The following is a 21,645-nucleotide window of genomic DNA, read 5'->3' as shown; positions in this document are numbered from 1 at the left end:
CTGTATAGGTTTTTATAGAGAAGTGGGGAAAAGTTGCACTGGGCACTTCTAGCCAGATGTCATGTAACTAGCAATTCTTTTTGCATCTCTTTTAAATCAAAGGAAATTTTTTGAATAAGGCAAGCATATTAAATTTTAACTTAGGTTCATATTTGGCATTAGTGAGTTTAGTCTGGGTGTGCATGGAATTATTTGGTATCCAATCTATTGTATTATAAAAAGGAATGTTTTAGGGTAAATAAAGGATTATACTGTAAAACCCCTTTATATGACGAAGGTAAGTGAGTGATCCTACTGTGCTGTATTACTGCATTGTGGACTGTTAGCCAGCAGCCTGAACTATAGCGCTGAGGTATGGTACTATTTTGTCTGCATGTAAGACACAGAGCAGACACATTGATACCTCTCCCTTGACTGAATAGCTAGTCTTTCAGGTAGTAACAGAGAGCATGTCGTGAATGAGGCACTATTCTATACCTTAGATATATTAGCACATTTAATCCTCAAAATAACCTATCAGGAAGGTGCTATTGTCCTCACTTTATAGATAAAGAAATTGAGACAAAGAAATAAAAATAGGTTTGCCCAAGGTCACACAAATAGAAAATGACAGAATTAAAAGTAGATCACAGTCTCGCTCTAGAGCCACAGTCTCAACCCTTCTTCCCCTCTGCCTGAGCAAATGAGGTCTAACCCAGAGAAGAGTACTTGGTGAAACTCATTTTGGGTGTCCTCATATGACTGACTCCTCCATTTGTAATGAGAAAAATGTTGAAATTTGTGGATTCCATAAGACTATTATTGAGGAAGAAGCAAACATTGAAAGTTGAATCTCTTCTTTCTTTGAGCTTTGCCAGGTTTACACTGTTGAAGTGTTCCTAGAGTTTATTTTTTTCATCTTTTCTTTTTGAATTTTCCAATTTTCTAAAGTATAGTCACACGTTTGACAGATTCAAGATTTAATAAGTCTGAGAGCTAAAGTCACCATTGGAATTTCCTCCAGCACATACATTTTGAAACCCCCAGATAAAGATGAAGAAATCTTTCCCCATTCCTGAGATCTACAGGTGTAAGAGGGTTGAACCTGGCAGAGTGATAGAGAAGATTCTTAAAGGCCACGGCAAGTAACTTTAAAATATAAAATCTATTTCCTAAGTCACTTTTTCTCCTCTTTAAAGGTTAGGAAATTGCTTTTGTTGGATTACCTATTTAGTAGTTATAATAACCTAAGCATATATTGATTTTCTTTCTAAAATGATACATTATGGAATGCTTCCCAGAGTTTGTAACATTTAATTTCCACTCATCTATTTTATAAATCTAAACTTTTAAAAAAGGCATTTGAAATGAAACTAGAATAAAGTCACACTTGTTACAAGATGACATACATCTGACACCTCCCTTGGCGAGTCTTACGCTGCTCCTTACTTATTTACATCTTTTGTTTTTCTTTACAAGATAACACTTCATGTTACTCAACAACTATTTACTGACAAATACTATGGCCAGGTACTTTGGGACAGAGATGAGAGGATGAGTAGAACCCACACCCCACTTCCAAAGACTTCATGTTCTCAGGAAACATACAGACAAGTAAATACATGATTACAATACCCAATTATGGTAACAGAATAATGACTCCCCAAAGACATCCATGTCCCAATCCCAGAACCTGTGACTCTATTAGGTCACATGGCAAAGAGGAATTAAGGTTGGAAATGAATTAAGATTGCTAATACACTGACCTTAAAATAGGGAGATTATCCTGGATTACCCAAGTGGGCCCAATGTAATCACAAGGGACCTTGAAAGTAGAAGAGGAAGGCAAAAAAGGAGAGTCAGTCAGAAGTAACTACAGAAAAAAGGTATGAAGAGATTCAAAGATGGAGGAAAAGGCCTCAATCCAAAAATTTGGGGCAGCTTTTAGAAGCTGGAAAGGACCAGGAAACAGATTTACCCTAGAACCTCTGGAAAGGAACATAACTCTGTAGACACTTTGATTTTCACCCAGTGAGATCAGCATGGAACGTCTATCCTGCAGAACTGTAAGATAATAAATCTGTGTTGTTTAAGCCACTAAATGGTGGTAATTTTTTGTAGCAGCAATAGGAAACTATATACCATGAGAAAGTACTGAAAGTGAGAAACCTCCTATAATGCTAAAGCAGCCCAGGGGGCTGATATCAGTCTGGAATGAAAAAGTAAGTGCCCCAGGAAAGGAATACGGTAAAGACCAGATTCTTCACCTGGTCTTCAGAATGCCTGGTTTTCAAAATGCCTACATGGTCAAGGCCACGGAAGGAAAAACTTGAAACTTTTATGAAGGCCCTTGTTGGATTGTTACACATTTAAGAACAAACAGGAGAGCCAAAGCCAGACAGCTTAAGAAGTCGTACTCCCTTCTCTTTGGATCCCTTTTTTTGAGAAATCATGGCAAAGTATGTCAGAAAATTAGACTGAGGATGGAAAGTGATTTCAGTAGTGAAAGAATGGGTGAGGTTTTTTGTTTGTTTGTTTGTTTTTTTTTCCATTCAGTTAAATATAGAGAACTAGGGACTATTTTGGACATTTTAATTTTCTATATGGGGTATATATTTGATTTTGAGTTTTTTGAGATTTGATTTGATTTCGTTTTTAAGTTTACATTCCTTAGGCCTAAAACAAATACTAATTCAAAGCACATAGGTTCTTACATGCCAATTCAAAGCACGTAGGTAGAGGTACACATGGCAAAAATGTAATCAGAATCCTCAAAAAATTAAAAATAAGAGAAGCAGCATTGTGACTAGCCTATAGCCCTACATGTATTCAGTGAGTTAAAAAGATTGTGCTTGAATATTACAGAGAAAGTCAAATGCAACTATGTCTATTATTGGCACATACCACAGTAATGCAGTAACACTTGCATTTGAAGAAGTCACATCTATGGGAGCTCAACTACATGCCAGGTAGAGTAAAGTGCTTTAAACTGGATGATAAGCGACGGTAAAGTAGCGGGAGATCTCTCTCTCTCTCTTTCTCAGCACTTAAATAGAAGACACTATTTGAGGGAACAAAAGGGGTAATTCCTGTGGCACAGCCCCCTCAGCAACTCAAATAAAACACCCCAGAAAGAGCTGTAGGAGAGAACTGTAAAATGGCCTCCAGATACCAGTCTGTAAATTTCCGACAGTCTATGATCCAAGAGTCTACTGTCGGAAAACTGTGAGAGGCTTGGTGTGAATAAAAGGAGAAGAACTTGAGAGACTACTAGTGAATTAATGGTGGCAGCTGTATTTTTATAAGCCCCTGAGGTCTCCTCTCAAAAAGAGCTATTAAGGAGGTCCTGTGACTAAAGATCTAAAGATTCCTCAGTTAATTGCCAGATAATTCCCATCTCTTCCACCAGATGAGTAGACCTGTGAAAGCAGTGACCTCAGGTCCTCTTCACCAGTGAATCTTCAGCATCAAATATACAACACCTGGCATATAATAGATGTTTAATCCATGTGTGTGGAATAAATCAAGTTAATTATTTAATTTTGAAAAATCTTTGAAGACATAGAAAATTCCTTTTGGGGAAATTTAATTTATTTCAAAAATATCAGAATTCAGATACTCTGTGATCCCAAATAGGTTAACACATATCCGCAGCAAAGAAATTCAAAATGTTAGCTGCAGATATTTCTGAGCAATGGGCTAATGAGTGTTTTGTATTGTCACTTTTATACTTTTTCTTTGTTTTCCAAAATCTTGGGAATGAGCACGCATTACTTTTAGAACCAGAATTTTTAAAGCCATTTGAGTTCAAATGAGATTTCCTGATAAGAAACATATGCCTTGACCTTAGAACCTCATATTATTATTTTGAATTTTTTCACCCTACATGATTTCTGGCCATTTTATGCAGAGGGAACTAGAAACCATTAGATTTTTATAGGATAAGAGAAGCAACCTCTTTCCCATCCTATTTTCTTTTTCCCTATCCAAGGTGTGATAACAAATTTACAGATTCTCACAGATTCAAGGCATTCTTTATACACACGAAGTTCTCAACACATTTTTGTTGCATAATTAAGTCTATGCTATTTCAAATTTTGGATTGTAAAATTTCTGAATTAATCCTGTTCAGTGGTCGTTCCATGACTTTAGAATTGTAGCTTGCTTTGCAGAACTTCATCTTTAGAGAGTGAATGAAGCAAGGGTGATGAGAAATGCCTTTGTAGATTGCATTTCTTACAAACTTAAAAATATTAGCATGCCTTTTGGGAAACCTAAGATGGAAAAGTAACTCAAATCAATACAATTAATTTAACTCAATAAGCATTTACTGTGAGATTTTTTAAACTATTCTGCTAGACGTGGTGGGCTATATGAGATACAAAAAATATTGTCCCTGCCCTCAAGGGATTCACTTTCCAGTGAAACAGATAGGAGAACCAGCCTACACAACTCTAACCCATAACATCTAAAACATGGCATCCTGTGGCATTGGAGATACAGCATAGCTGCAGGAGAGATTAATTCTCACAAGGCAGATCATCTGAGCTCATCCTTGAAAGATACATAGATTATTAACACATATATCAAAGATCCTGTAGTCCAAGAGAGTAAATTATTTTCAATATGTTTCGGTGGTAATCTGAAAAGTTATTAGCAAGTGAGGGAGAAAAAAAGGAAAGATGAATGTGAGAAACTATATTTAAAAGTCTAATCTGGCAGGGGTGGGTATAGCTCAGTGGTAGAGCACATGCTTGGAATGCATGAGGTCCTGGGTTCAATCCCCAGTGTCTCCGTTAAGGTGGAAAACAAACAAACACAAGAAGTCCCATTGAGTTCCACTTGCTAAGGGTTTTAAATGACACACTAAAGTATTTGGACTCTGTTCTGTATGACACTATAAATGTTAAATGTTGATTAGCTTTAGTAGGAATGCTACTTGACGACTATGTGGTAGAGACTGAAAAAGGGAGACACTGGGAGCAAGGAGACACCTGAGGACTTTGCTGCAATAAAGCAAAAGAATCTGAATACAGCAAAGATTATGGTAGCAGGAAAAAACTGAACTCTATTGCAAAATTAGAATTGGTAGTAATAGACAACAAATTGGTAGTAAGTGGTAATAATTGGTTAGGAAGAAAATATAAAAGTGAAAATTTAACATGATTCTTACATTTTTCTGCCATCATTATATTATCAAAATTCTCTTGTGAAATAGTTTTTTTTTTTTTTCCCTTTGGCTTTTAAAAAAAAATTGGGTGGGGGGAGGAGGTAATTAATTTTGGTTTTGTTTTTTTTAATGGATGTAGGGGGAATTGAACCCAGGTCCTCATGCATATTAAGCACGCACTCTACCACTGAGCTATACACCCTCCCCTTCTGTGAAATAGTTATTTTTTATTTTAGTGAAGAAGAAAAGAAAATAGTTGCTGAACATGTAACCATTTCTTGGACAGTAGGAATGTACAAGTTGAGCAATATTAGAGGAGGGATATAAGTTCAAGCTTAGCATATCAAACCACTGGGCCAGAAACCAAGGTCCTGGACCCCTTAGACAAAACAGCACAAGTTACACCTTCCTGCATCTTTATACCATGGAATTACTGCCAAATCATTATCAAGCATATGAGGCAAAGAAATCCACTCCAAGAGGCTTCAAACCTTAACAGTGCTTTAAAACAAATTATGCAAGGAAAGGCCAACTAAATTATAAGGTTTCTCCTTTGAGTGGGTAGGCCTTCAAAAGCCAGTGTAACCCATGACCTTGTTAAATACCAAAATGAAAAATATTCTTCAAATCCTGGGTTAAACATACATAATATTTGACTTTCAAATCTCCGTATTGACCTCATAACAAATTCCAAAGGTCTGTGGAAATAATGCATGAAGACATGGGGATCTGAGGTCTTTGAAAATGAGGCAATTCACACCAGAGACGAGGACGACTTCAGAAATGCCTTACAGAGATTGTGGAATACTTGAGAGAAAGAAAGAAATTTAGCTGAGTTCCTCCAAACTGACTTCAAGTAGCAGCAACAATCTACTTTAATTATAATCCTCATAAACCAAATCACCTTATCGTGGGAGTGAAAGAAACAAAAATCAAAATGAAACAAAAAAACAGGATCACAAAGAACCACAGTGTTTTCCTGCCTGCACGCAAACCTGTCCTTCTAGATTATAATAACTCCCCCACCGTCACCACCACTGCCACTAGCAGTAACATGCCTCTCATATAGAGCTTGGAATCCCTACGGGATAGCTCTTCTATGCTCCATGGACTAGTCCTCTTAGCAAGCCTGAAGCATTTTAGATTTTTCTCCCTTTCGGTTCTGACACATTGTGGTGACATCTCCTGTCACTGTCAAGAGTGAAGAAATCTCTACTGCTGCTGCCTGCTGCTGCCTCCACAGTGGCTCTCAGTGCCTATGTCTAGAAAACTCATAACGCTAAATCCTGTCTCATCCAAAGCATTGCTAATCACTGAGGAAAACACTCGGCCAGTCTTCTATTGCTTCCTAACCTCCAAGCACTGCTTCCTTGACCTAGAGCCACCTTTTGATAGCTTGAGTCCTCTGGGACCGAACTGAAGTACAAGTTAAATGACAGATTCTCTGCTTAACTTAGAATCACTCCTCTCCTCCATTCCTAGGCTCTAGTATGTATAATAAGACTGAGTAATTGTACTTTTGTGATGGACCAGGCACTCTGTCAGAGACTCTGAGTAGGTTCTTATTTAACCCTCATGACAATCCTATAAACTGGTATTATTATCCTCATTTTATAGATGGGAAAACTGATGTTTTTTAAAGTTATCACAGTTATTGATCAGTGGCTTAATATCCAAATAGTCTCATGCTAGACTACACTAAACTACCTGTGGTTCCTTAAGTAAAACTGGTCTGATTCTTTTTCTACAATGTACTGACTATGCAGTCAAGGACAGGTCCTAATTGACTCTATTGGGGCACAGGTAGGAAATTATGCCTTCACTGATCAATTGCATGGCCTTTGGAAAGGCCTTTCTGGAAGTGCCTAGATAACCAAAATGGTTTCCCTCTTTCCTGGATGGTAAGAGATTAGGTTTGTCTTTGACAAAAAAAAAAAAAAAAAGAATTAATGCATCCCAGCATGTTCCTGAAATGGAAAGCAAGTTTCTGTTATCTCTCCATTGATCCTTTTACTTTCCAGTGGACAGATAGGTGTCTGATTGCAGTGCTTCTATAAGTCTAGCAACCCTTTGACAGAATGGCTTGCCTTCAGTACTAAGGGCTGGTCTCTGGGTTCAAGATAGAAAGTAAGCATCAGTGAGCCTGGGATATGTGGGGCTTCTGGTTTCTGGAGAAAAGTCTCTGCCACAGAGTTAACCTACTGAATATGTAACAAAAGGGGATGACAAATTGCTCAAAACAGGTGTTCCTCCTTAAAAAACTGACATTACTATGTGGGTCTCAATAGCAGTGGTCTGAAAGAAAAGGTCCAAAATAAACGTAAGGAAAAAATATGAAAGAGTGGAGACAGTACAAAAAACAGAAAATGATTTATCAAACAAAACCTAACATCCTCAGAGAGATAACAGAAAATAATACATCCTTAAAGAAAGAACAGGATGGTATGATGAAGAAACAAAGTACAGGGAAAACCTCCAATTATACATATATAGTTGTATATGTGTGTATCTGAGATTTCAAAAAATCAAAATAACAACTCAAAAATCATGCTAAGAATATTTCCCAGAAAGCAAAGTGAAGGAAAATAGAAGAAGAAAGGATGAAAAAATTAAAGGATCATAGTGGTTGAACATCAGATAAAAGAAACACCAGAAATGGGGAATAGGAAAAATCCTTAAAAAGTAGCTTATCAAATAACCCAAATACTAACTAATAAATTTATCCAGAACTGAAGTAGCCAAATTACCTAATTAAATGGACTCATAAAATACAAATAATCTATGCCAAAATACATCATTATAACATATTAGAATATCAGGGATGGAACAAGGATTCTAAAAATGCTTTAAAAGTTAAAATGGGTGACTCAAGAAGGCATAAAAATGATTTTTTTCACTGGACTTTAATGACAGTAGAAAAATATTTGTGGTAATGCTTTCAGCATTCTGAGGGAAAATAATTTTTAATCTGGAAATACAGATGCATGTAAATATCAATCAAGTGTAAAAGACTGAAAATGAATTTCTCCATCCTAACCCTTTCCTAGGAACTTAGTAGAGGGTGTGCCCCCTAGGAAAGAGAGAAACTAACAAAAGAGGAAAACAGAATTCCCATGATGAGGGCAAAGAGGTCCCAAAAGGCAGCTGTGCATTTAGCCTCCATGAAAACAATAAGCTGATAGTGATTTGATGTGTTGATATTTTGGAAAACACTATCGATGTGTTTTGAAAGGCTCCAGTAAAGTACAGAGATAAAACTTAAGGATAACGACATAGAAAATCAGGCAAATAAGAAAAGTGTTAATTCTAAGAAAATCAAAAAATTGCATGAGAAAGGGTATGTAACTACTTCTTGACTCTGCAGTGAAAAGGTCCTTACTTTGTTTTTAAATGTGAACAGTAATGAATGATGTAACCAAAACTATGACATAACCATATTAAGAAGAAGGTGAGAAAAGAATCAGTGTATAGAGAAGAGTTACCTAGCAGGGAGTTGATCTTTAACCCTCTGATCTGCAACCAGAGAGTGTTGATAAATTTGCAAAACTGATTAAGAGCAATATGAGAATGTTTGGAGGAACCGAAAAGATGAATTCCTAGAGAAATAAAAACAGGCTAAGTGTCTGACTCTGGGGAGTAAAATTGGAGGGTGACAAGAAGTGATATAGGACGTGTTTTTTTCCCTAGAAACCTCTGAGAATTGCTTAATTCAATTATGTGGCTACTGTTGGGAGACACAAGGCGCTGGTTGGTACACCGGCATTAACAGAATTTACCAAAGACCATGAGGGGTTAAAGAACAAAGGGAAAGTTTAATATGTACGCCACTACAGGCAACAGCAGGCCACACAGACAAGAGGTGATTGTGTGACCATGTGAACATGTAGGGTCTTTTATTGAGGGAAGGGGTTGTGAACACAGTGGGTGGGGGTTGCATGATCAATTCATGCACAGGTATCTGACTGGTTGTAAGATCTGTCAGGGGAATAGGTTTAAGACTCTGATAAGGGCAGGATGTGCCTAGAGACATGCTAGCCAGGCTATTCCCTGGGGTGGTTAATTTTGTTAGAGTAAACACACATCAAGAGAAGATGTTTTTATCTTGCAGAAATGCAGGTATGCAAAGGGTCCTGCAGTGGGGAGAGGGGTTAAGGTGTCAATCAGCTCCAGGTACTTGGAGAGCCCAGGAGTGGGGGTTTTATGAACTTTAGAGTGGCTTCAGAGAGTGCCAGCTGGCTCCACACCTACTTCATTTGAAAAAAAAATTTTTTTAATTTAAATAAAGTTTTTAAATCTATGGGTGGCTATGATGACTAATTTTACTGTTTATAACAGGCAAGCCCTTTTTTTTTAATACACTTTACAATGAGTGGTGTATTTAACGTTGCCTTAATTTTTTTTTAACTTTGAAGATTATTTTTGACCCTCCAGAAATTTAAAATTGTAAGTAAAAGATACTAAAACTGATAATACTTAAAAATAAGAGTTTATCAGGAATGGGAAAGCATCATTTGAAGATGGCTAACTGGGGGCAGGGACAGCAGGAGGCCAGAGGATAAATACAGCAACTGTATAATATTCCAATATAATGTTAAGTTAATTAAGCAAAGAGGCCATCAGACTAATATGGCTTGATGTCTTAGTAGCCTCTATAAGCAAACCAAAATCTAAGCCTGAAATGCCTCAAAGTTAAGAGATTGAAACCTGAGGACAACCAATCACAAATAGCAAACTAGACTTTCCCAAACAATACAACGCCCTAAACTGTAACCCAGCAAATAATTTTCTAGCTTTTTTCCCCTTCTCTATAAAAGTCCTTCCACTGGCTCCTGTGGGTGGAGTGTTTCAAACCACCTCTGGTTTGGCACTGCCCCCTTCAAATCAATTTTTGCTCAAATAAACTTAAAATTTTTAGCATGCTTCGGTTTATCTTTTAACAAGAGGCACTCTCATAATGCGTTACTCTGTCACTATCATGATTGCCATTTTTTTTCTATTTATTGAGTACTCACATTATATCAGGCATCATACAAAACCTTTTACACCCATGATTCCCGCAATCACCAGAGATCGACACCTTACAACCCTCCTCTCCCACTAGTGACTCTCCACCACATGATCTCCTTTTATTGTCTTCTTAGCAATTACAACTCTCTGAGTTGATATTATCCTTTTGTTGGAGGTGGTTTTTCCTTATTTATTCTCTTCTACAATGTAAGCTTTATGAGAACAGAGACTTTGTGCTTTTCATTACCTGAAACATAATAGGTGCTAAGTAAAATTTTGCAGGAAAAATGAATGAGATTGACAAAATCAGTCTGGAGAGAGGTTAAATACCTACTTAAGATAAAAATTTTAAATAGAAATATATTCAGATATGGAAATATATTTAAGAAAAATGAAAAAATTGTTATTAAGTCATGTAAAATATTATCTGGTGTGTGTAAATATGTATATATATGAAAGATGAAATTTGGGGAGATATACAAAATATTAACATTACATATCTCACAATGAAGATTAAGTCTTTTTCTCTTTGCTGCTTATTCTAATTTTTTACATTAAACATAACTTGCATAGTAAATATAATAAAAGATTGTAAAATGTTTTAAAGGATCACATGTGACAAGATACCCAGTCCACTTGAGGGCAAATTGTGACACTACAGTCTCTTTATCCCAGCACCATTAATTAAGCATTAAAATAACATACTCAACTAAGCCCAAGAACTAAGCTCTGTTTAGTGATTCTTAAGACATGCTCAGGTGCCCAATGCTGAATTTAACTCTCTTATATGATTAAAATCACCTATGAAGTTTAGAACCACATGTATTATTTGGACTCAGAGGGCACAAATAGCTATGGACAATATTTTCCCCAAAAGACCTTGAAATACCCCAAAGCATTCCCTGTTCATGTTCCATTTTCTCTTTTAAATCTAAATCCATTTGCACTAAGCTTTATTTTTTGGTTTCATTTCAGTCCTTTTGGTAGTTTGTTTTCTTTTTCTTGTACTTCCTTATTCTTTCCACATCTTGTTTACAAAACTGCCATCTCTTGAGACCTAAATGAACTGGTTAGCGTGGTCATGAAATTCCGTTCTCTCTCTCCTATATGAATCAATCTGTTTCTCTATATAGCTATTTTTGATGGCCCAGATTTAGATCACCATACACTAATAGAGAGATTGTTTACCTAATGTACTGAAACATAATAAAAAAATTTCTCCTCACCTCATCTCATCTACAAGGAAGCTCTCATTTCCAGCTTTCACTTATTTGTATTGCTTTTTTTTTTTTCTGTCTTGCTTGTAATAATACAAATCTGGTTATGAATAGCTGGTTTGCCAAATCCTGTGAAACTGTTCCATCTCATAACATATGTTTTTAGATCTTTAAACCAGTAAGAAACATTCACCTAATGTTGATGTATTATTGCTCAATTAATAAAATTAAACGTTTGAATGACAGAAATATGTATATAACCTGGGTACGGATGGGGAATACTACTATGAACTATGTTCAATTAAGAGCCAGGTATCATATAAAAATGTAACAGATGTATTTTTCATAATTCATTGAAGCTTATTTTCTGAGAGATACATACAACATCATATAAAAATGTAATATCCCTGAAAAAGCTGGGTGTGATGGCATAATGAATGTAGCAGCCTCTATTGTTATCCATGTAGAGCAGCTGTGTGATCAACTCCCCACCTGCCTTTTGGGAGTACAGCCCACTCTGAAACCAGGCGCACCAGGTGATAATCTAACAGAGGCAGCAGGACTCCCTCCCACTTACGGCGCTGAAACACAGACATCACGTAAAACCAAATGAAATAGCAGCCCGTGTGAGGAGAATGCTATTAAACAAGCAATATACAAATGACCCTCAGGCACCTTTTAGGAAGTCAGTATTCCAGTGGCCTACCAAATAGAGAGAAGTAGTGAACTGAACATTTTCCTTTTTTTGGTTTCATTAAAGTAGCTGCCTCTTCTCTTCTTTTAAGCTATCAGCAACTCAGTCAAATCCTACATATTAAGCAACCTACATGCATGATGCCACATGTGGATGAGGTTTGCTTTCCTTACTAAATATTATTTAAGAGGAAATTAAGTAGGTTGAGGAGAATACAAATAACATGTGCATTAGGAGATGCAAGCTGCTGTGTATAAAATAGATAAGCACAAGAATACATTGTACAGCATGGGAAATATAGCCCTTATTTTGTAATAACTTTAAATGAAGTGTAATCTATAAAAATATTGAATCACTGTATTGTACACTTGAAACTAATATAATAAATCAACCAAACTTCAATAAAAAATAAAATTAAAAAAAATTTAATGATAATAAAAATATAAAGTGCATGAAAAAACAGAACAAATAACATGTGCAGAGAAGTAAATGTAAGACAGACCACTAGAAGCCCTAAATAGAAAAACTAACTCCAAGTAACATTACTCCATTCTTAGAAGCCAGAATGCCAAAGTTATTTTTTTTCCTGCTCAGACATTGATTCTCTGAATGGCCTACAGCATGTAATAACCTTTCTACTTTAGTATCCTTATGCAGAAAATTGAGATCGTATATTTTATTACTCTGAGTTCATCACTAGAGTGGTGAGAGGATTAATTAATTTATTCATAAATATTAAGTACATTTTGTAAAAGTCCTTTTGAAATTCTGCCAAGAACCAGACTTCTCATCTTTGATAATCAGTTGTTTTCACATGGTTGCATAATTTTAAATTTCTTTTATTTTTTTTCCATTGGTGAACAAAACTTCTGTAGGAAGATTTTGAATGTAGCTTGATGAAATCAGTGTTAATTTCTGCAAACAACAAATTTACTTAAATGCCTATTTTAATTTTTATTACAACATCATGTAAATTTTAGCAACTACGAATCACGCAGTCTGGAGATTAGTTCTGATAGATTCAGTACATTAATGGGTTCGATGCATTGTTCCTGCAGAAAGGCTGATCGTTTTCCTGGTATCTCGCACAGGCATACAGCTAAAGCTAGGATGAACGTGCAGTTTTCTGAGGCTTTCCCAGTGGGACAATGCGTATCACATAGCAGCATCTGACAAGGAGAAAACTACACAGCCAGCTTCAGTTTTTTCCTCTTATAAAGATGATTTCATCCAGTTGCAGGAAATGTATGCAACATCAATACCATTTAAAACATACTTTACTATGCAAGTCTATGGTTATTTCATTGGATTCAGTAACCATTATCACATCTTAAATTTTGCATTTCCAAAGAATTTTCACATCTGCTTAACAACCCTGTTGGGGCAAGGTTGATCATTCGCCTTTTGCATATAGAGGAGCTGATATGTAAAGGAGATGGGTATCTTGATCAAATTTATAAGGCTGCCCTTGTATAGAACCAGGCCTGGATTCACTATCCAGTTCTGTTTTCATTACACCTTGCCATAGCTTACATACATGTGCACAGAAAGTAAAAAATAATAGAAGTACACAGTTGTACACTAACAGTCTATTTTATAATCTACTGGGTCATATTATGTATTGTGAAGGGAAACACTAGGTCTATTGATTGCTCTAATTTCTGTGTGATCATAGTGCAGTTTGTTTTTTGTCTTATAAATGATGATGGTTTGAAACTGCTGCAAATTGCTAATGTTCCTGGATACATTTGGCAGCGGCCTGAGGCAAGCAAATCCACAACAAGCAAATTAAATCCTTATAGTAATTTATCTCTAAGCACAGTATGAATAACAAAGGGATTGTGGATCTCAAACAATTTAAGTAAAAATATAAATGATTCTCTCTCCATGTATATTTATATAAGGAGATAAAGCAATTTAGAACATACAGTACAAAGGACAATAATCAGGAGAGTCCATCTCTTACTTTGAAGTGAAAAAAGAAAAACACCTGAATTTGAAAGAATTCAAATTTGATACCAAGGTAAAAGATTGACAATTGTACCAGAAATGCATTCCCGGGAGAGAGCATGGTGTGGGAGATGGAACAGAGGCAGATGTGGGATTAATGGATCAAGGAGTTTAGATTACTCAAAAGCTGTACCCCTTTTGTTAAAAGAAACAAACAATGGCCAGGCAAATAGGCAATACCATTATTCTCTGATGTACAGCTGTGGAGTCCAGTTGGCTACTTCGTATTTCACTTTTTCTTTCATTCATTTGGTCTATGCCATGCTTACCCTCTCCTCAAGGCCAACTACCCACGTTTGGTAATTTCTACCTCATGGTTCTAAGCTATCGGTGATGAGCCATGCATAAGGTAGACAGCTAAGGAAATAGCACAAAAAGAAATGTTTAAACTGTTAAAGAAAAAGTATTCATGACACTTGTTAAAGATAATAAGGCAGACTTTATTCAAGGGGACTATTATGGTAAGCAGGTGAACCACTGCGATGGGGTTTTGCAGTAGGGGAGAGATTTTGGACCCAATTCTGAATAGAAAGAGGAAAAATGGCAATTTCTAGCCAAAAGGTTGTGGGTCAGGGCACAGTGTCAGTGGATGGAAAATTACTAAAAGGAAACATCCAGGGTTGGGGATGATTCCGACTCTGACAATCTTAATCAGACTCTTGCTGAAGACAAGCCAGGAGGATTAGACATCACCTGGGGAATAATGAAGAATGAGGAACTTGATCAGATATTGAAGGTGGAAGATCCTGGCTAAACTGGCTTAGCAAGATTCTTGGTTAAACTGTACAATGCAGAGATGAGTGCAGAAGATCAAAAGTTAGAGCCTGTTTGAGAAGAGAGTTCAGAGGAGCCTGGCTACAGTTTGGTCAAGAAAGTACTCTTAGTCAACACACGCACGCGCGTGTGCGCACACACACACACACCTTCTATTCATTCAGTCCACAGACACTTTCCAATGCCATCAAGTGTGAATGCTACTGTCTTACCACACCCACAGTCCCCCATCCCACCCTTACACCTGCATGCACTTTTGCCTTTATCATGGTTCAAGGGATCTTTCCTTAACTCTCCCAGACTAGATACTTTCATCATCCCATATTTGTCATTCACAGCAGATAGTCATTATGTGATTGTATAATTGTAGAGAGTAACTGTATGTCAGTGTGATTCTTTAACAAATATCTGCCAATAGTTCAGTAAAATTCCTAAGATTTCATAGACTGTAAGTTCCGTGAGGGACAATGAAGGGTAGGTTTTGCTCAACACTGTAATCCAGCACCTTGTATAGAGTGGATCAATAAATGCTTGTTGAATAACTGAGTCCTTTCCAGTAGTGATTCTCAAGTAGAGAGAGGGTGGAGGTGTAAAACAGAATGAACAAGAAAACTAGATTTATTCACCCATTCATGCATGTTAAACTGTCCAGTCAATGGCTAGAATACTGTTTTAAATCTAGCAAATTTTAATAGTGAGCCCCTTTACCTACTTCTTATTTAATTAAGTTCATTTGTAGGGCTTGGAGCATAATTTCCCTACTTTGCATGACTATGAAAGTTTATAGTTGTAGTATGCTAGTGAGTTTATTTGTTATATATGTTGTTTAGCCCTTGATTAGAAATAAAACCAACAATTATGGCATTGCTTCTCTGAAAAACATGATCTGTATAACTATGATCTGTATGAAAATGTGTTCTCTAGCAAGAACTTGCCTATTGGTAAGAATGCAGATTATCAACCATCAAAACAATGCAGAGTCCTTCAGAAGCCTAACCACTAGGACAACTAGGGAAAAGACAGGTAGAGAAGATAATTTGAGAAATTAAGGGAGAAGTATGAGACTTGGATCACATAGCTCAAAAACATGGATTGAGAAAGTTCTACAAATGAGTTTAAGTGTAAAAACCTCAAAGTAATAAAAGTACAAGTAAGAAATGAATCCAAAGGAAGTATTAGGTTCTTTTATATGCATGCTCAATTGGAATCATCTTAACCTAAATTGTTAGTGCAAGTTTGTTTAATGTATAGGGTTTTTTTTTCCTCTGAAACAGATCAGAATATGCTACCTCAAAATATGTCACTTTGGCTTAAGAATTATTTTGAGCTGAAGGCAATTAAGAAATAGTAGACACAACAGGGAATCTCTGCACTTTGCTTTTCTGCCTAAAATTAGGACATAAATTTATCTTAGTAAAGGTGTTCCCCTCCCCTCTTCCATACCAGGAAGAGGATAATGACTCTTAAACGCTGAAGACAACTCAACTCTTATCACTGGAGATGGCAATAACTCTAGTCTGCATAACAGACCTTACTAAACAACCTTTATCTTCCATTAGCTTTCCTCATATATTTACCTTCCCACAGTTTGCTGTCTATAGTAGTCTAAACCCCTTTTTCTTTTTTTTTTTTTTTACAGTTTTAAAATTTTTATTTATTAACACTATTTTTAGAGTATTATAAGGGTTACAGCAAAATTGAGCAGAAGCTACAAAGATTTCCCATATACCCCCTGCACCCACATATGCACAGCCACCTCCATTATCAGCGTCCCCTGCCAGAGTGGCACATTTGTTATAATTGATGAACCTACATTAACATATTATAATCTCTCAAAGTCTATAGTTTATATGATGGTTCACTCTTGGTGTGTTTAGACAAATGCATAATGATACATATCCATCATTGTGGTATCATAAAGGTATTTTCGCTGCCCTAAAAATCTTCTGAGCTCCACCAATTAAACCCTTCCACCCTCAACCCTTGGCAACCACTAATCTTTTTTTTTTTCACTATCTCCAAAGTGTTACCTTTTCCAGAATGTCATGTATTTGGAATCATACAGTATATAGCCTTTTCAGACTGGTTTCTTTCACTTATTAATACGCATTTAAGTTTCCTCCATATCTTTGCATTTCTTTTTAGTTAATAATATTCCATTGTCTGGCTATGCCACAGTTTATTTATCCATTTAACTATTGAAGGACGTCTTTGTTGCTTCTAAGTTTTGGAGTATGAATAAAGCTGCGATAAACATTTATGTGCTAGTGTTTGGGTAGATGTAAGTTTTCAACTCCTTTGGGTAAATACCAAGGAGCACAATTACTGAATCACATGGTAGACTACGTTCAGGTTTGTAAAAAATCACCAAACTGTCTGCCAAAAAAAGCTGTACCATTTTTCATTACCGCCAGCAATGAAAAAAAAATTCCTTTTTCTTTATCATGTCACCTCTACACAATTTACTGCCCTTTGTTAAAATGGCATGCAAGCCCTCAAGCCCAACTGTATCTTTGACTTTCACTATTTTTTTGTAAGGCCCCATGTGCATGCATAATAAAACTTTTCCTGTTATTCTATCTGTTGTCATTTTAATTTGCAGACTCCAGCTACTGAACTTAAGAGGGTAGAGGAAAAGGTTTTTTTCCCCCAACCTTACACTTTCCAGTTTTTCAACAAAAGAAATGGATATTCTATAAGCTGCCATCAATTAAAGGATCCCTTAACCTTAGACAATATTGTGTGGAAAGCATTCTAAAGAGGGGTATGTCATTCAATGCATCATTTATTCACTGAAAACATTTATTAGGCACTCATTTATGATATCTAATGTATAGATGTAAAAGTTTGACTAAGATAGACACAGTAACTGTCTTCACAGGTCTTATATTCTAGCAGGGAGAGACAGGAATTATTAACAATTTGGCAACAATAGTGTTAATGCTATGGAAAATAAGTAGAGGGTATTGTGAGAGTATAACTACTAAGAGACCTGATCTAAAATGAGAGGAGGGGATGACCCACAGAAACATCCTTGAGAGAGTTATATTTCAGCTGAGTGTGGAAAAATGAATAGGAATTTACTAATATAGTTATTTGACCAGACAGCATCTAAATACCTTTTCTTAATTTGAAATTTTACCATTTAATTCATTTTTCTAAGGGCAGAGTCCAGTGAAAAGAAGTTAAAATTGCCAGATACTCATTTTCACAGCATCCTTTGCAGCTAAAGTACAGTCACATTTGCATGTCTGTGCCTTTAAGATACATATATGAAGACTGAATTGGGAACAAGTGACACAAAATGAATGGGAAGTGGAAGGAATGTTTTCTTTAGATATCAGCTGATGCAGCAATAATGAGTTGCTTGGGCAACGGACTTGGCAGGTAAATAGCCACATATGGGCTCGCGTTGAGGACCATGATGCCTGCACCACACCAAGCCTGGAGAGATTTGGGATGTGGTTCTGGCTGCGCGGCCGCAAGCTTTGTTCTCCAGAGCCATCCCAATAATTCTGTGAGCCTCCAAACATCTTTTAATATTTCTTTTCTCTTTAAATTAGTTAGAGTTCGGTTTTGTTAGTTACAACAAAGGCAAGGAGTGGGAGAGAGTGAACTGGAGCTCCCTGGTGGAGGTGAGAGTGAATGAGCTGTCTGAGTTGCTGGAAGGAGAATGTGACAGATATGGCTAGAGAGGTGGACAGCGACCACTGAGACAGGGCACTGAGGCCATGAAAGGGATCCTTCCCTTTATTCTAAGAGCAATGCAAATCAGTAAAGGGTTTTAAGCAGGCAGGAGACATGATAACATTTGCATTTTTAAAGGTCACTTAGTGATTGGAGACCTTATGCCAGAAATTACTGTAGCTAGATAAAGAATATAGCTGTGGAAACACAGATGAAAAGCTGGATTTCAGAAATGCTGTGAAGTGAAATAAACAGGTTTGGGCATGAGGTCAGATGTGTAAGAGTAGAACATTTTACCTTCACAACAACTTGTTACTTGCTCAACAATAGTGGATAACAGATGAAGTAATTCCAATATACGTGCATTCTCTGGCTGTTCTGATTTACATAGGTTCTACTAAACCAAATACAGTGAATGGAAGCACATAGTTAACATGCATGACTGATAACTCTTTGCTCTGTTCTCTTAACCTAAAATGATTATATTAAGTTACTCCAATTCCATGTTCTTCAGTAGTTTATAACATTATGTCATCTCTTCAATATCAACTTCATCTTTTTTCATGCATTTTTGAAAGGAAATGAAAGCACACATTTGTTCTAGAAATGTTCAAAAGAAATTCAGAAGCTAGTTAAATATAAGGGTTGAGAACTAGTTTGGTTGACACAATATGTTACTAAACAATAAAATCCAATTATTCATAATAAAAGACATAAATTACTTATTCATACTATCAAGTAGAGTAAGCAAAATATTCTGGTGGCTGAAAGTTCTTCTCTTGTCTTCTAATGAGAATGGTGCAGAACTCAACATCTTCCTGTTCAATAGGTATTTGCGATGGCAGTGGAGTCTAGTGCTTCGAAATGTTCCATCACATTTTTTTCATTTAACTCTGTGCCATCCTCTGTGTTCCCATAGAACCCCAAGCAAAACTCTAACACACTTACATAGACCATGATGGTGCTGGTTTAACTCAGTCTTCCTCTAGTGCAGGAATCACAGATCCTATCAGATAAGACTCAGCTTCTCAAACATTCATGGGTTCAACAGCCTTACTCCTTGTACTGAAATGGTTCATATGTATGCACCCTGGGCTCACATTTCACACTCTCCATCATCATGTCTAAAATTGGTACCCTGCCTGTGCGTTATGACATCTCACCTACTATCTCCGAGTCTGACCAATGATCTGCTTGTGCTTGTTGCTTGGTACCATGCTTGCGTTTGCCAACACCAGTCTTGATCTAGAGTTCAATTCTCTGGCATGGATTTATGAAGTTTCCATGCAATTACTGTTTTAAGCCTTAGGGATTTAAAATGTTTAATTATTTTGTTAATTAAGTTATGCATATCCAGGCTACAAAGTTTAAAATGAACCAAAAAGATGTATTGTAAAAAAGTAACGTTCCATTCATAGTCTCAGGGGGCTGCATTCACATGGGAAGCTTGAGCTCCACCAGCGCTGCCTTACGAAGCAGCCCTGGAAGTAGGTCTTCAGTAGGTACCTATTATGTGAAATAAAAACTGTATAGTCATTGTTCCAAAGGGCAGGAATTATTAAGTGCATTCTTGTTAGCCTTTTCTAAAGAGAATAACATAAAGCTTATTTGATTCATTGTGTGTTTGAATCAACATCATTTTTATTCAATCAGTATAATGTGGTATATTGGGTCATTGCTCCCAACTCTTCATTACTGCCTTCTAATAGAATTGCATCCATTCCCTTTAGAGTGTGATTTAGGGTACCTTCCTTCGACATGGTACATATGTCCCAACCCCAGTAACATTTGGCTTAGGTGTTTGATCTGCCTTGGCAGGCGGGGCATAAGTAAAGATAACACACACCACATACTGTGGAAGGCTGTAGAGGTAACTGTATCATTTGACTTGGCCTCCTGGAATTTTTAGCCTCTGCCAGAAAAATGTGCCCCACCTAGCCTTTTCCCCTTTAGCCTGAACCCTGGAAGTGAGCACGTGTCATGAAATTGAATCCAAACCAAAGCCAGGGGTTTAGCCTACACTAGCTCAAGTAAGATCAGTCAAACAGTAGTTGGCCTGGAGACCCATGAGGGAGAAAAATTAATGTTTATTGTTGGACCTTGTTGAGATATTTGTGGTTCCTTGTTTCCAGCATTATCTCAGTGAAAACAAATTCAAAACAAGACAAAGCTGAGTAATGTCAATCTGTGTTTCAAAAGTCTTAATAATAGGTAAAAAAAAAAAAAAAAAAAAAAAAAATCCATGCATTCTGCCAGTGCTACCAGAAATGTTCAATAGCTGAACATCTATCTTTAATTTTGATGAATTGATTTTTTATAGAATCTGCACATTCATTTTCAAAAGTAGGTCACTGTCTCCCTGTTAATAAAATAAAACTTCCTCACCACAATACAGTTATTCCAAACCATATCATTTTGAAGAATAAGAAACATTTTGAATGATCACACAATGTTCGTGTTTTAAACTACTTAGTCTTATCATAAGCTCCAGTGAGTAAAACATCACATGGATCTCAGATTTAGTGAAAACAGCAGTTTGGACCTTTCTGAATTCACATTGAATATATTTGCTCAACACATACAAAATAAAAGAATAAAATCCCAATACAGTTGAGAGTTGTTTATCATTGAAGGTAATTACCAGGCTTGGTATAGGCATAGAAGTGAAAGCCAAAATAACAATGACTTCCATTTACTGTGACAGGCAGTGTCATAAGGCATTTACGGATATTATTTCTAATGTTCTTGATATCTCTGCAAGGTGGGCGCTATTATCTCCATCTTAGAGATGAGGATACTGAAGCTCAAGGAATGACGTGATCTGCCTGAGAACACACAGCACTAGAACAGGCTTCAGACAAAGATTTGTCTGATACCATAATCATGGGGCTAGTCACACAATGTCCTGAGACCATTCATTTTTTAATACTCCAAATACCTAGATATTCTTAAAAAGGTTTGCTGAGTTGAATTGAGAAGGGATAAATATTTGATTCTACAAGGATAAGTCAGCAAAAGCAGCCACTGTGCCCCTATGTCTAACTTTCCTCTACAGCAAGGGTAAAAAAATTATTCCAAGAGTATCAAGCTGTGACCAATTTCTTTTT

General features: G+C 36.6%; 1 long non-coding RNA gene and 2 other non-coding genes across 3 annotated transcripts in view; 2 read left to right on the top strand and 1 right to left on the bottom strand.

Annotated features, from left to right (window-relative positions):
• The window catches only part of LOC116667789, a 325,717-nt gene that overhangs the window by 285,505 nt on the left and 18,567 nt on the right, over positions 1 to 21,645 (top strand). The window lies entirely within an intron of this gene.
• On the top strand, positions 4,704 to 4,775 carry TRNAS-GGA. The gene has a single exon. It is a non-coding gene; the product is annotated as a tRNA-Ser (tRNA).
• Positions 5,280 to 5,351, bottom strand: TRNAI-AAU. The gene has a single exon. It is a non-coding gene; the product is annotated as a tRNA-Ile (tRNA).

Source organism: Camelus ferus, chromosome 12 (genome assembly GCF_009834535.1).
Source record: "Camelus ferus isolate YT-003-E chromosome 12, BCGSAC_Cfer_1.0, whole genome shotgun sequence".
NCBI lineage: Eukaryota > Metazoa > Chordata > Mammalia > Artiodactyla > Camelidae > Camelus > Camelus ferus.
This window is presented reverse-complemented; position numbering and strand designations above follow the sequence as displayed.